Genomic DNA, 13,351 nt, shown 5'->3' on the forward strand with positions numbered 1-13,351 from the left:
CAGATCCTACCAAATTATATGCTAACGTGTTAAAAATATTTATTGTATTAAAGTAACGCATATACCAAAAAAAAAAAAAAAAAAAAAACAAAAAACCCACTGCTATCGAGTCCGACTCATAGCGACCCTGTAGGGCAGAGTAGAACTGCCCCATAGAGTTTCCAAGGAGCTCCTGGCGAATTCAAACTGCTGACCTTTTAGAACCTAAAAGCAGCCGTAGCACTTAACCACTATGGCACCAGGGTTTCCAACGCATACACACTTTAAAAATAACTAACGCTTTGTTGTCTGGTATATTCTGACTCATAGCAACCCTACAGGACGGAGTAGAACTAACTGCCCCATAGAGTTTCCAGGGAACGGCTGGTGGATTGGAGCTGCCGACCTTTTGTCTAGCAGCCCAACTCTTAACCAGTGCGCCCCTTGCGTCAGAATTGACTCCACGACAACTTTTTTTTTTTTGTTGTTGTTTCTGATATCAAAAGTCTTTGGAATCGACTCGACGGCACTGGGTTTAATATTAAAAGACTTGCAGTGAGAAAAGCAGTTCCCTGGCCCGCTCTTCAGAGGCAATATCCTCTTATTCATCCTGCTATTTATCACCACATTTCTAAATAAATGCTTATACCACTATTTCTTGATTTGTTAATTCTGAGCATTATCTGATTTCCTGCCAAGGTAGGTGAGAACTTGTCTCCATCACTTCTCCTCCTCCCTACCCCCACATCCACACATACTGAAGAAACAATTTTTGGTTAAGTCAATAATCAATGTTTGTTATGTATGCAAATATTGATCATTGAGGAGCCAAGAAATGCACTGTATGCATGCCTTCTAGCTTACACAGCCTTTCAGTTTTTCCTAGGTTAATTATTGCCTTTTTTACCCTTACTTGTCTGATTTTCTGTATATTTATAGTTGGCTGTTTCCTCCCAAGTGCTCTAAGATTCTGCGTAAAAAAAAAAAAAAAAAAAAAAACCTACCAATAATATTTTCTGTATATTCAAAAATATAAATTTCATTTTTCTCTGAAGTCTTTGTCCCAGAACATTCCTTCCTCTTATTTCAATCTAGATTAATTGCTCTGTAGACTTGCTGCACAGCCGCCGTTCTGGGATATTCCTTCATCGTGGTCTGGGTTGGTTTGGCTGGTTGCTCAGCTGATATTTAGACTCTGTAGGTCATGCTCTTGACCACTATGCAATACTAGTATACAAAAATGAACTGGATAGTTCTGTATTTGAGTTTGGAGTTTGATAAAATCAAGGTGTGAGAAACTGGATCTGTCAATATCCGTTTACAAAATAATGACAACTTCTTGACTGGACTGTCACCCTTCCAAACCCTGATGGCTTAAATAGGGAAAGCGATTCTTCAAGGATAGCCAGAAATCTGATGCTTTCAGTCTTAAAGATAGAGGCTGGAGCTCATCTTGGAGGGCTGTCTGGCTATTCTCTGTTTCGTCCTCCAGATCCACTCTTCACCCTTTTCCATCCCCACATCAGCTGGGCCCCCTTGCCCTTTGGCTTTTGGTTGGCCAATAGGGAGCCCCAGCAGGAAAAGAAAGAGATACAGAGACTCCCTCAGGCTGGCTATGTCCCTCAACCAAATGTCACTGCTCTACCTCAGTCAGAACCACTCTCTTCTTCCTTTCAGGTCCTAATAACTGACCCCTCCCCTCATCCTTTTGGGCCTAGGGGCAGTATTAGTTTGGCTGCAACTAGTCCCGGGTTACTGCACTGTCTTGTGATTCTCTTATACCCACATATTTTTAAACCCGAAAATACCCAGTATTTTTTAAATAGTCCTTTGTAAATACACCCTCCTTGAATTATCCTATCTTGAGTGTGCTCTGTGTTTCCTGTGGGGTCAAGACAAAATAAGGAGCAGATGGTTATTCTGGGAGGAATTGCTTTACAGAACCCTTACAGTCTTGCAGTTGTAAGTCAAGCCCTATCCTTAGGGTAGCTGAGCATAGATGGAATGATCCAAATGCTAACGTCTCAGACTCAAATGTTAAATATTCTCCTTAATAATCTTAAAGACATTCCAACTCTCTTAAAAATGGCTTTTAGTGTGAGTTGTTTGGCAGTGTTCTCTAGAGTGCTGGGAGAGAGTGTTGTTGGGTGTAGTCCTGAGATTAGGGGAGAGGGGAAATGAGACAAAGGCCTTGGAGCCAAAGGAGATGCCATCGGAGACCTGGCCATCAGTCTTGGTCACTCTTTGGGCCTTTTTCTCTGTACCACTGGACTAATCTGCTGTTTGGCCACTAGACCAGGGATATCACCATCTGGTTCTTCTGTTGAAACTACTTGGTAACATGGGTAGAAGCTGGGCAATGGGAAACCATGGAAGGGTTTTGATCAGGGGAGTGGCATGATCAGCCCATTCTGGCCATCCTGTGAAAGATGTTTTGGAGACCAGGCAGGAATAACATGCAGCCTAGCCCCGTGACACCAGGGTATCAATCTATGAGGGACGTTAAAACATCAGTAAGTCAAACTGAATTCCTGTTAACTCAGGCTCCCACAAGAGACTGCTTATACACATAACGGATGAAAAATGTTACATTCTATTAGTTATCCATTGCTGCATCACAATTTACCCCCAGTTGTGCTGCTGAAAACAACAAACATTCATTATCTCACAGTTTCTGTGGGTCAGGTATTTGGGAGTGGCTTAGCTGGATTTTTCTGGCTCGGGATCTCTCATGAAATTGCAGTCAAGATATCAGTAGGGGCTGCGGTAATCCAAAGGCTTGACTGGGGCTAGAAGATCTGCTTCCAAGCTCACTCCTTGGCTGATGTCACTAAGTCTCAGTTCCTCTTCTTAGGTCATGGCAGCTGGCTTCCCTTGAGTGAATGATCCAGGAGTGAACAAGGCAGAAGCCACAGTGTTTTTATAAAATAGCCTGCCATCACTTCTGTTGTATTATCTTGGTCACACAGACCAGCCCTAATACAGTGTGGGAAAAGACTACACACAGGCATGAATACCAGGACGAAGGGATCATTAGGGGTCATGTTGGAGGCTGGCTAAACTAGAACTCCTCAGGATTCTATCTTTGGATTGTTTCAGTTATCTCTTGCTGGGTAACAAGCTACCACCAAAAAATAATGGTTTTAAAACAATGATTTATTAGTTCTCAGAATTCTGTGGGTTAACTGGATGGGTTTCTGCTGCTCTTGCCTGGGCTCACTCATATTGTTGCAGGGCAAGGCTTCCCGGGTCAGGACTAAGTCCTGCCTAGGTTCTTTTTTTTTTAAATAATTTTTATTGTGCTTTAAGTGAAAGTTTACAAATCAAGTCAGTCTCTCACACAAAAACTTATATACACCTTGCTACATACTCCCAATTACTCTCCCCCTAATGAGATAGCCCTATCTCTCCCTCCACTCTCTCTTTTCGTGTCCATTTCGCCAGCTTCTTACCCCCTCTACCGTCTCATCTCTCCTCCAGGCAGGAGATGCCAACATAGTCTCAAGTGTCCACCTGATTCAAGAAGCTCACTCCTCACCAGCATTCGTCTTCAACCCACTGTCCAGTCCAATCCATGTCTGAAGAGTTGCCTGCCTAGGTTCTTGCCTTCTACTGACCAAGAACGACCAGAAGAGGCTCAGAGGTTCCACATGAACAAAGGTTTATTAGTGACAGAAAGAAAGTGAAGGCTCACGAGCAGAGAGAGAGGGAACAGGCAACGCTAACCTCTGTTCCCCTGAACAAAGGTTTTTCTGGGGCTTATATGGGTTTGGCGAGGATAATACAGTAATGAATATTTAGTAGGTTTCTTTCAAGGGGCGGATACTTCTCAGAATGGTGGTGCATACTAAAATTAGGTTGTGAGCGCATCTGGAATTCAAGATGCAACCCGTAGCAAAGGCTCCTGGGACTGGGTAACCGGACGTATTATGGGGTGTCATGCCTGTGCAGTCCCTCCTGTGGTGCCGGCTCAGTTCCTGTTGTGGGTACTTGCATCAGGTGGAGGTCATCCATCAGTCCCCTTGCGGATGTCTGCCCATGCTCCAGGACCCAGATCAGGCAGGTCCTTCTGAAAAACATCTTACAAGGAAGTACATTGTTTGTTTTTTTCTTATCACACATTCCAGGATGGGTGTTCTGCATTATTAGCCAAGCACATAATTTTTGCAAATAAGTTGCAGGTTGCAGGTGTTGCAGGGTTCCTTGCCTAGGGCACAGCCCCTTTTTCTTCCCTATCTCAATATGGCTGCATTTAGCTGGTAGGTCAATTGAGGATTGGGCTCAGGTGGGACATTTGGACCTCTCCATTTGATCTTTCATCCTTGGCTCCTTCAGACATGGAGGTCTCAGTGCAGTATTCTAAGGGGCAAAGGTGAAAGCTTCAAGGCCTCTCAAGGTCTATACAATGAAATTTGCACGATGTCACTTCTAGAACATTTCTATTGTGGAGAGATAGATTCTAACTCTAGATGCAAAGGGTTGTACTTACTGAGATGGGAGGCATTTGTGGCCGTAATCTGCCACACAGGTGCTGATCTATTTCTTTGGAATATTCTTGTGATAGACACAATCTATACCTTCAGTTAAAGGCCAGCAATTGCCTTTAACTATAGTCAGCTGAAACTCTGAATCTGAAAAACTCAATGGATTGTTCTATTTACAGAGATTGATTTATTTTGTTGTTTATATTTTAAGTAATTTAATGTGCCTTCCATGAAGTTATCTGCTTTGGAAAATTGTTGTTGTTACATGCAGTCAAGTAGGTTCTGACACATAGCGACCCTGTATGAGTCATATATTGAATCTCTCATTTTGGGTTAAAAAGAGGCATACCACTTTTATTACTAGACATCCCGTTTCTCATCATCCCTGCTGAATAAATGTTGAGTACATAACCATTTGAAGAATGCAATCAAGATGTCTTGATAATTACTGGTGATTGGAATGTGAAAGTTGGGAACAAAGAAGAAGGATTGGTAGTTGGAAAATATGACCTTGGTGATATAAATGCCACTGGGGATTTCATGATAGAATTTTGCAAGACCAATGACTTCTTAATTGCAAATACCTTTTTTTAATAACATAAATGGCAACTATACACATGAACCTTACCAGATGGAATACACAGGAATCAAATTGACTACATTTGTAGAAAGAGTTGATGGAAAAGCTCAACATCATCAGTCAGGACAAGGCCAGGGGCTGACTGAGGAATAGACCATGAATTGCTCATATGCAAGCTCAAGTTGAAGTTGAGGAAAATTAGAACAAGTGCATGAGAGCCAAAGTATGACCTTGAGTATATTCCACCTGAATTTAGTGACCATCTCAAGAATAGATTTGACTCGTTGAACACTGATGACTGAAGACCAGGTAAGTTGTGGAGTGACATCAATGACATCCTATATGAAAAAAGCAAGAGGTCATTAAAAAGAGGGAAAGAAAAGACCAAAATAGATGTCAGAAGAGACTCTGAAACTTGCTCTCGAATATAGAGTAGCTAAAGTGAAAGGAAGAAATGATGAAGTAAAGAGCTGAACAAAAGATTTCAAAGGGTGACTTGAGAAGACAAAGTATTGTAATGAAATGTGCAAAGAGCTGGAGATAGAAAACCAAAAGGGAAGAACATGCCTGGCATAGCTCAAGCTGAAAGAACTGCAGAAAAAATTCAAGCCTCGAATATTGAAGTATTCTACATGGAAAATATTAAACGATCCAGGAAGCATCATAAAAAGATGGAAGGGATGCACAGAGTCACTGTACCAAAAAGAATTGGTTGACTTTCAGCTGTTTCAGGAAGTAGCATATGGTCAAGAACCGATGGTACTGAAAGAAGAGGTCCTAGCTGCACTGAAGGCACTGGTGAAAAACAAGGCTCCAGGAATTGACAGGATACCAAATGAGATGTTTCAACAAATGGATGTAGTGCTGGAAGCGTTCATTCCTCTATGCCAAGAAATTTGGAAGACAGCTACCTGGCCAATCGACTGGAAGAGATCCGTATTTGTACTCCTTCCAAAGAAAGGCGATCCAACAGAATTTGGGAATTATCAAACAATATCATCACTATCAACATAAGTAAAATTTTGCTGAAGATCATTCAAAAACATTTGCAGCAGTACCTCGACAGGGAACTGCCAGAAATTCAAGCCGGATTCAGAAGAGGAGGTGAAACAAGGGATATCATTGCTGAAGTCATATGGATAATGGCTGAAAGCAGAGAATCCTAGAAAGATGTTTACCTGTGTTTTATTGCCTAGGTGGAAGCCATTCGACTGTGTGGATTACAACAAATTACGAATAACATTGTGAAGAATGGGAATTCCAGAACACTTAGTTGTGCTCATGAGGAACCTGTACTTAAACCAAGAGGCAGTCGTTTGAACAGAGCAAGGGGATACTGCATGGTGTAAAGTCAAGAAAGGTGTGTGTCAGGGTTGTATCCTTTCACCATACTTATTTAGTGTGTATGCTGAACAAATAATCTGAGGAGCTGGAGCTGGACTATATGAAGAAGAATGGGGTATAAGGATTGGAGGAAGACTCATTAACAACCTGCATTATGCAGATGACACAGTCTTGCTTGCTGAAAGTGAAGAGGACTTGAAGCACTTACTAATGAAGATCAAAGACCACAGCCTTCAGTATGGATTACACCTCAACATAAAGAAAACAAAAATCCTCACAAGTGGACCAATAAGCAGCATCATGATAAATGGAGAAAATGTTGAAGATGTCAAGGATTTCATTTTACTTGGATCCACAGTCAACACCCATGGAAGCAGCAGTCAAGAAATCAAAAGACGCATGGCATTGGGCAAATCTTCTGCAAAAGATCTCTTTAAAGTGTTAAAAAACAAAAATGTCACTTTAAGGACTAAGGTGCACCTGACCCAAGCTAAGGTGTTTTCAATCGCCTCATCTGCATGTGAAAGCTGGACAATAAATAAGAAAGACCGAAGAAGAATTTATGGGTTAGAATTGTGTTGGCAAAGAATACTGAATATACCATGGACTACCAGAAGAACAAACAAATCTGTCTTGGAAGAACTACAGCCAGAATGCTCCTTAGAAGCATTGATGATGAGACTTTGTCTCACATACTTCGGACATGTTTTTGGGACAGACCAGTCCCTGGAGAAGGACACCATGCTTGGTAGAGGGTCAGTGAAAAAGAATAAGACCCTCAATAAGATGGACTGACACAGTGGCTGCAGCAATGGGCTGAAGCATAACAATGATTTTGAGGATGGCACAAGACCAGGCAGTGTTTCATTCTGTTGATACGTGGTCTTCTCACAGCATGACAGTTTACTTCTTCAAAGTAAACTGCCCTATAAAGTTTCCAGGGAGTGCCTGGTGGATTCAAACTGTCGACCTTTTGGTTAGCAACCGTAGCTCTTAACCAAAAGGTTAAGCCAACTTGACAGCAGTTAACAACAACAACTGGGGTGCTCTCGTGTCATGGTCCAGCTCTGATGGGCGTGGGACAAATGTGACAGGTGAGATCAAGAGGCTAGTCTATTTGTCTGGGTAGGAGATGATGACAGTTTGCTCTGGGTGAGGTATTAAAGATGGAAAAAAGTGGATAGATTCAAGAATTCTTTCAGTGAAGGAGTCAAAAAATTCTGGTGATGTATTGGATGGGCACTGCGTTAGTTTTCTTTGCTGAACAATAAGCTACTGCAAATTTAGTTAGTTAAAATAACACCTGTTCATTATCTTACAGTTTCTGTGGCATAGCTTAGTTTGCCACATGGCATGGCATAGTTTCCAGTTTTAGCTTAGCTAAGTCCTCTGTTCAGGGTCTCACCAGGCTGCAATCTAGCTGCTGACAGAGGCTGTAGTCTCATCAAAAGCTCAATTGGGAAAAGATCTGCTTCCAAGCTCCCTCAGGTTGTTGGTAGAATTATCTCCTTGAGATTGTAGCACTGAGGTCCCTGTTTTCTTGCTGTCTGTTAAAGGCCATCTGAAATTCCATGGTTCATGGTCTTCTCACTGCATGACAGTTTACTTCTTCAAAGCAAGCAAGGGAGTCTCCCTCACCCCAGTTGGCTAAGGTGGAGTTTTATATAACATAATGTAATCGTGGGAGTGGTATCCCATCACCCTCGCCATATAACATAACCCAATCAAGGGGCTGGCATCCATCACCTTAGCCATATTCCACTGATTAGAAGCAAGTGCCACCTGCACTCAAGAGGGGGAGATTGTACAAGGGCATGACTCATGATGGCGTATCCACGTTAGGATGTGTCCACCACAGGTAGGATAAGGGAAAGGGAAGTGCCAGCCATAATGCTCAGGTTTGAGCAGCTGAGTGGAAATAATGCCATTTATGGAGACAGAGAACACAGGGGAGCACGTTGGTTTAAGGAAGATCTTAAGCTCAGCTGTTGACATGTCAAATTAAGCTGCTCAAGGTCACCATCTGTGTCTATTTTTTCTTCACTCTGTATCAGTGCAAGCATAGTTCCTGACACATAGTAGGTGCTCAGTAGAATGAATGAATGAGGTCTGTGATATATCCAAGTGGAGACATTGAGGAAGCCGATAACTCCTGGAGGTCAGTAGAGAGGTCTTGACTGGACATATATTTTAAGAAGTCAGTCGTGTTTGCACAGTGACTAAAATGCTGGCCTAAATGAGACTACCTAGGAAAGAGAGTAGAGGGAGGAGAGCTAAGGTCTTAGGACAGAGTTCCAACACAGAAAGGTTAGGCTGGAGAGAAAACACTGCTGAGAAGGTGAGACAGGACTGAGAGGTGGACATTGAAGAGCTGTTCTTGGTAGGGCAATGGGGCTCAGCATTTAATTTGATGGGTTCAGGGATAGACAGGAGGTGAAGAAAGGTAGGGCAAGTAGACAATTCTTTCTAGAAGTCTGGCTATAGCGGGGAGGGATTAGTGATAGGTCTCTTCCCTACACTACGAGTGATAGGTAGAGAGAGATAAATCCCCCGCAATTGAGACCATCCAGGTTCTACCATCAACAGAGGGCAGCCTGAGGCAGGTGCTGGGGGATGAAGGGCTGGATTGGCCCTCTTGGTCAGAGGAAGAGAGAGTGCCTTTGCTACCTATCTCTAGTCTAGTTTTCATGCTGCTTTCTTTATCATGTTTTCATTATAGTCAAACTAACATATTTAGAATGTTTAAAAGTCACCCCTTTTGCAGAATATCTCAGGAATCCTCCATCCTTCCCTGTTCTTTCCCCTCTCCCCTTTTACCTGACCCCTCACCATAATTCTGGTCCAGAATTTCCTGCTCTCTCCTTCTTCATTCTTTCCCCACAAGAGAGACTTGAGCAGTTTTCATTGCTGACAAGTAGGCTGCAAGATAATGAGAGGTTGGAGATAAAGAAAGCAAGAGTGATAATTAAGAACATAAGGCTTTTGAGAAAGTGGTAAAGAGATGGACTGTAGGGCACAGGTGGTGGAATTGGCTTTGGGGAGGCCAAGGGACAGCAGCTCCACTGTGGCAGGAGAAAAAGAGAAAGGGGCCTAGCCATAGTATTGGTTTGGTGGCAGGAAGTGGAGGGCAGTTCCCAGAGCTCAGACCTGATTGTCTTTTTTGACCACCCCAATACCTGGGAAAAAAAAAAATCCCACTGCTGTTGAGTCGATTCCGACTCATAGCAACCCTATAGGACAGAGTAGAACTGCCCCATAGGGTTTCCCAGTAGTGCCTGGCGAATTCAAACTGCCCACCTTTTGGTTAGCAGCTGTAGCTCTTAACCACTACTCCACCAGGGTTTCTGAAACACATAATATTTGTTGAATGAAAGGATGTGGGAATACATCTCCTAAAAAACAGCATAAATAGCCTACTTCTACCTTATTTAAAAAAAAAAAAAAATCCTTACGGATTTTTGTTATCATATAAGTAATATAGCTCTTTATAAAAAAGTTTAAATAATATAAAGATTTTCCCTTGAACCTCTACCCAACAGAGATAACACCTGTTAACAGTAGGTGTCTACCTTACCAGTGGGTTATATATTAAACAAAAGAGAATCACCTTATAGGTGAAATTGTGTGAGTTGTTCTTCTCACTTTAACATTATATCCTTTGTGTCAATATGCAAAGATCTTCCTTATCTTTTGTAACACCGGCCTCGTCTTTATAATACCTTCTAGTCTCATAAGCTTGTTTAACCAAAACCCTATTGATGGCATTTAGGTTGTTTCTAACTTTTCAGTATGATGACCATTCTTGTTCATACAATTTTGTACCCCTGTACCATTATTTTGTTAAAAAAATAATTTCCTAGAGGAGTTCCACATGTATGCAAATTTCATATGTTGATACCTATCTCCAAATTGTCCTCCAGAAGGTTGTGCCAATGCAGCCTTCTATCAACAGTATATAAGGGCACCGATTTCCCTACATCCTTGCAACACTGGCTGTTATAAATCTTTGCAATCTGTCAATCTAAGTGAAAAATGATATCTCATTTTAATTTGCTCTTCTGTAGTTATTAGTGACGTTGAACACCTTGAAGATGAATTTTGGCCATCTGTATGTCTACTTTTATGAAATGCTTCTTTATGCCTTTTGCTCATTTTTGTGTTTGGCTCGTAATTCTCTTATTGGATTCTAAACGCTCCACAGCTTAACAATTTAGTAATACTACTCATTCTCCACCATGTTGTAAATACTTTTTTGAATTTTGTTTTGTGTCTTTTAACTATGCTGTTGATTTGCTTTGCCATTTACAGATTTTACATTTTTGTGTTGTCGAATTTCTCTAACCTTTTCCTCTAGTAGTTATAAGAAAGCGTATTCCCACATTAACGTTGTAAAAAATCTCCTATGTTTTATTATTTTGTGGATTAACCTTCCTTGTTAAATTTTTTTTTTTTTTACTTCTTTTTAATTAGATGAGCAATACATGATTATAGCATTGTCACCTCCTTAGATATAATCACTGTTATCAGATTGAGGTTCATCCTTCCAGGGTTTTTTAATACATTTACATTCATATGTTCATAGTTCATGTAGAGGTGTGTGTGTGTATACAGTGCTGTCTCAATATTTGACATAAATGGTGTCATACTATGTATTTTGTTTGTAATCTAGCTTATTTTTTTATTGATCAATAAATCTTGAAGATACACCCTTGTTGGTACACAGAAATTGACCTATGGTGGTGTGATGGCTCACTTTTAGATGGTCTTTCTCATCATGGTCTTGTAACTCCCACCAAATAATTGAGTGGGACTACGCAAATAAGTAGCCCACCAAGGGGATTGGACAGCTTGCTAATAATGCAAATAAGGCACATGGAGCCCCTGTGAAGGATGGGATCATGCAAATAAGGTGTATGGAGCCCTAACAAGGGGACCGGTCAGTTTTGCCATCCCACTAATCTTAAAGAGAGCCAATGTCAGAGCAGAGGGGGATCTCACTACCACCAAGAAAGAGGAGCTAGAAGTATAGTAGGTCATTTGGGACTGGGATCCCTGTGCTAAGAACCTCCTGGACCAGGAGACAGAGGGAGGGGTATAATACTGGAGACAGTGAGAGATGGCAAGAAGCAGCAGCAGAGAAATGGTGGCAGCAGAGGCAGCAGAAACAGGAGACTGAAAGGGGGCAGCCCGGTGGGCTTCTTGGCCCATGGAATGAGAAAGCTGAGCACTTTTAGGTAGGAGGCTTCCTGGTGGAGTAGTGTGCCTCCTGGCAATTGTTGGTGAAGCTGAAGAGCTTTGTAACACTCGCCTGATCAGGGCAGTGGCTGGGCTGGCCCAAGAGGCCCAAGAGACCCGAGGCGCCTGAGGGAGAGGCCTACCTGTGGGCACGGCTGAGAAGCTGCCCTGACCAAAGAACTGTATCCTGAGTCATTTCTGATCTTGAATTGTAAACCTGTCACTTCCCCAATAAATCCCATAATCATGAGTATTGTCTGTGAGTTCTGTGTGGCCATTGCAATGAATATTGAACCTAGCAGACAAGTAGAGAGTGCCATGGGAGGGACGGCTGGTGTCAGAATTGGTAAAAAGATTGGAGAGAGAGGAGGTATGTCTGACCTCTGCTTCGCAGGAGTCAGCCTTGGGCTGATGCTGATGGTGATTCTCCCCCTTGTGAAGTCAGAGGAGGTTAGATACCTCTGCCACACCATTTTTAGACCTATTTATTTTTTAAACTGCTGTATAAAGTGTATTTTATGAAAGTACCATAATTTATGGCTTAATTTTTTCATAAAAATGTAAATATAAAATTTAAATCTTTGATCCATCTGAAATTTTGTGTGTGTGTGTGCATTACTGGAGTGCAGTACCAACGCAAACCAAACCCATTGCTGTTGAGTTGATTTTGACTCATAATGACCCTATAGGACTGGGTAGAACAGCCCCATAGGGTTTCCAAGGCTGTAATCTTTATGTAAGCAGACTGTCACATCTTTCTCCCACAGAGCAGCTGGTGGGTTAGCGGCTCAGCACTTAACCACTGTACCACCAAGGCTCTTTGGAGTGCATTAGTGACATAATTTTCTCCCAGTAATTTTCCAGCTGTCCTAACATGTTGTGTTGAATAATCCATCTTTTCTCCACTGACTTGAAGTGTCACTTTTATAATTGAATGAACACTCACTATTAGGAGATGGACCTAACAGAGTGTTCAGGAGCATCTGAGAGGGCTTCCTGCTTCTGCTGTACTAGCAGAACCAGCTGGCCTGGACATCGTTATTTCTCCCTCATCCATGTAGCTGGCTCTGCACAGACATAAAAACAGTGCTGACCAATAGTTCTTAATTGTTTTGCCTTCAGGCACACAGAAATCTTAGTTTTGAAATCAGGCCCAGTAATCATAGTAATAAAACTTTATAAGTCTGCGGGAGACCTGGCAGTCATCCCCATCTTCACAGAGTCCCTTATGTGTCCCATGTAACTCAGGGGGAGTCCCTGATCAATAGCATTCCCTTTTGGGAATCTGAGAGAGGAATATCGGAATATCCAAGACAGAGTGGTATTGCTTTATCAAAGTGCTCCACTGGTGAAAATGAAGTGATTTGGGGAGGTGTGTGGTGAATCTGTTAAGTTTTAGTTAGTAGATTTATTTTAATGGATCTTAAAAAAACAAAACACGTGAAAGCCACAGGCTACAGTGGGTTTTTAAATTAACAAAGGTGAATCAATTTAAAGAAGAATACTGGTACTTGATTAGACATAACAAAAATGCCAAAGGTGGTTTGAGAATGACTACAGTTTGGAAAACCCCAAACTAGACGATGATGTTATCAGTCAGTAGTAATGCTCTCAGATGCAAAACTAACTCGTAGTGGTTTAAAAACATAGGGGTGAGGTCTTGTTTTGTTTTGTTTAATTTTACACATAATGTCTGCTAATTTTGGGTTGTGGACTCAGTGATATTCAA

The sequence above is a fragment of the Loxodonta africana genome, chromosome 6, assembly GCF_030014295.1.
Source record: "Loxodonta africana isolate mLoxAfr1 chromosome 6, mLoxAfr1.hap2, whole genome shotgun sequence".
Classification (NCBI taxonomy): Eukaryota; Metazoa; Chordata; class Mammalia; order Proboscidea; family Elephantidae; genus Loxodonta; species Loxodonta africana.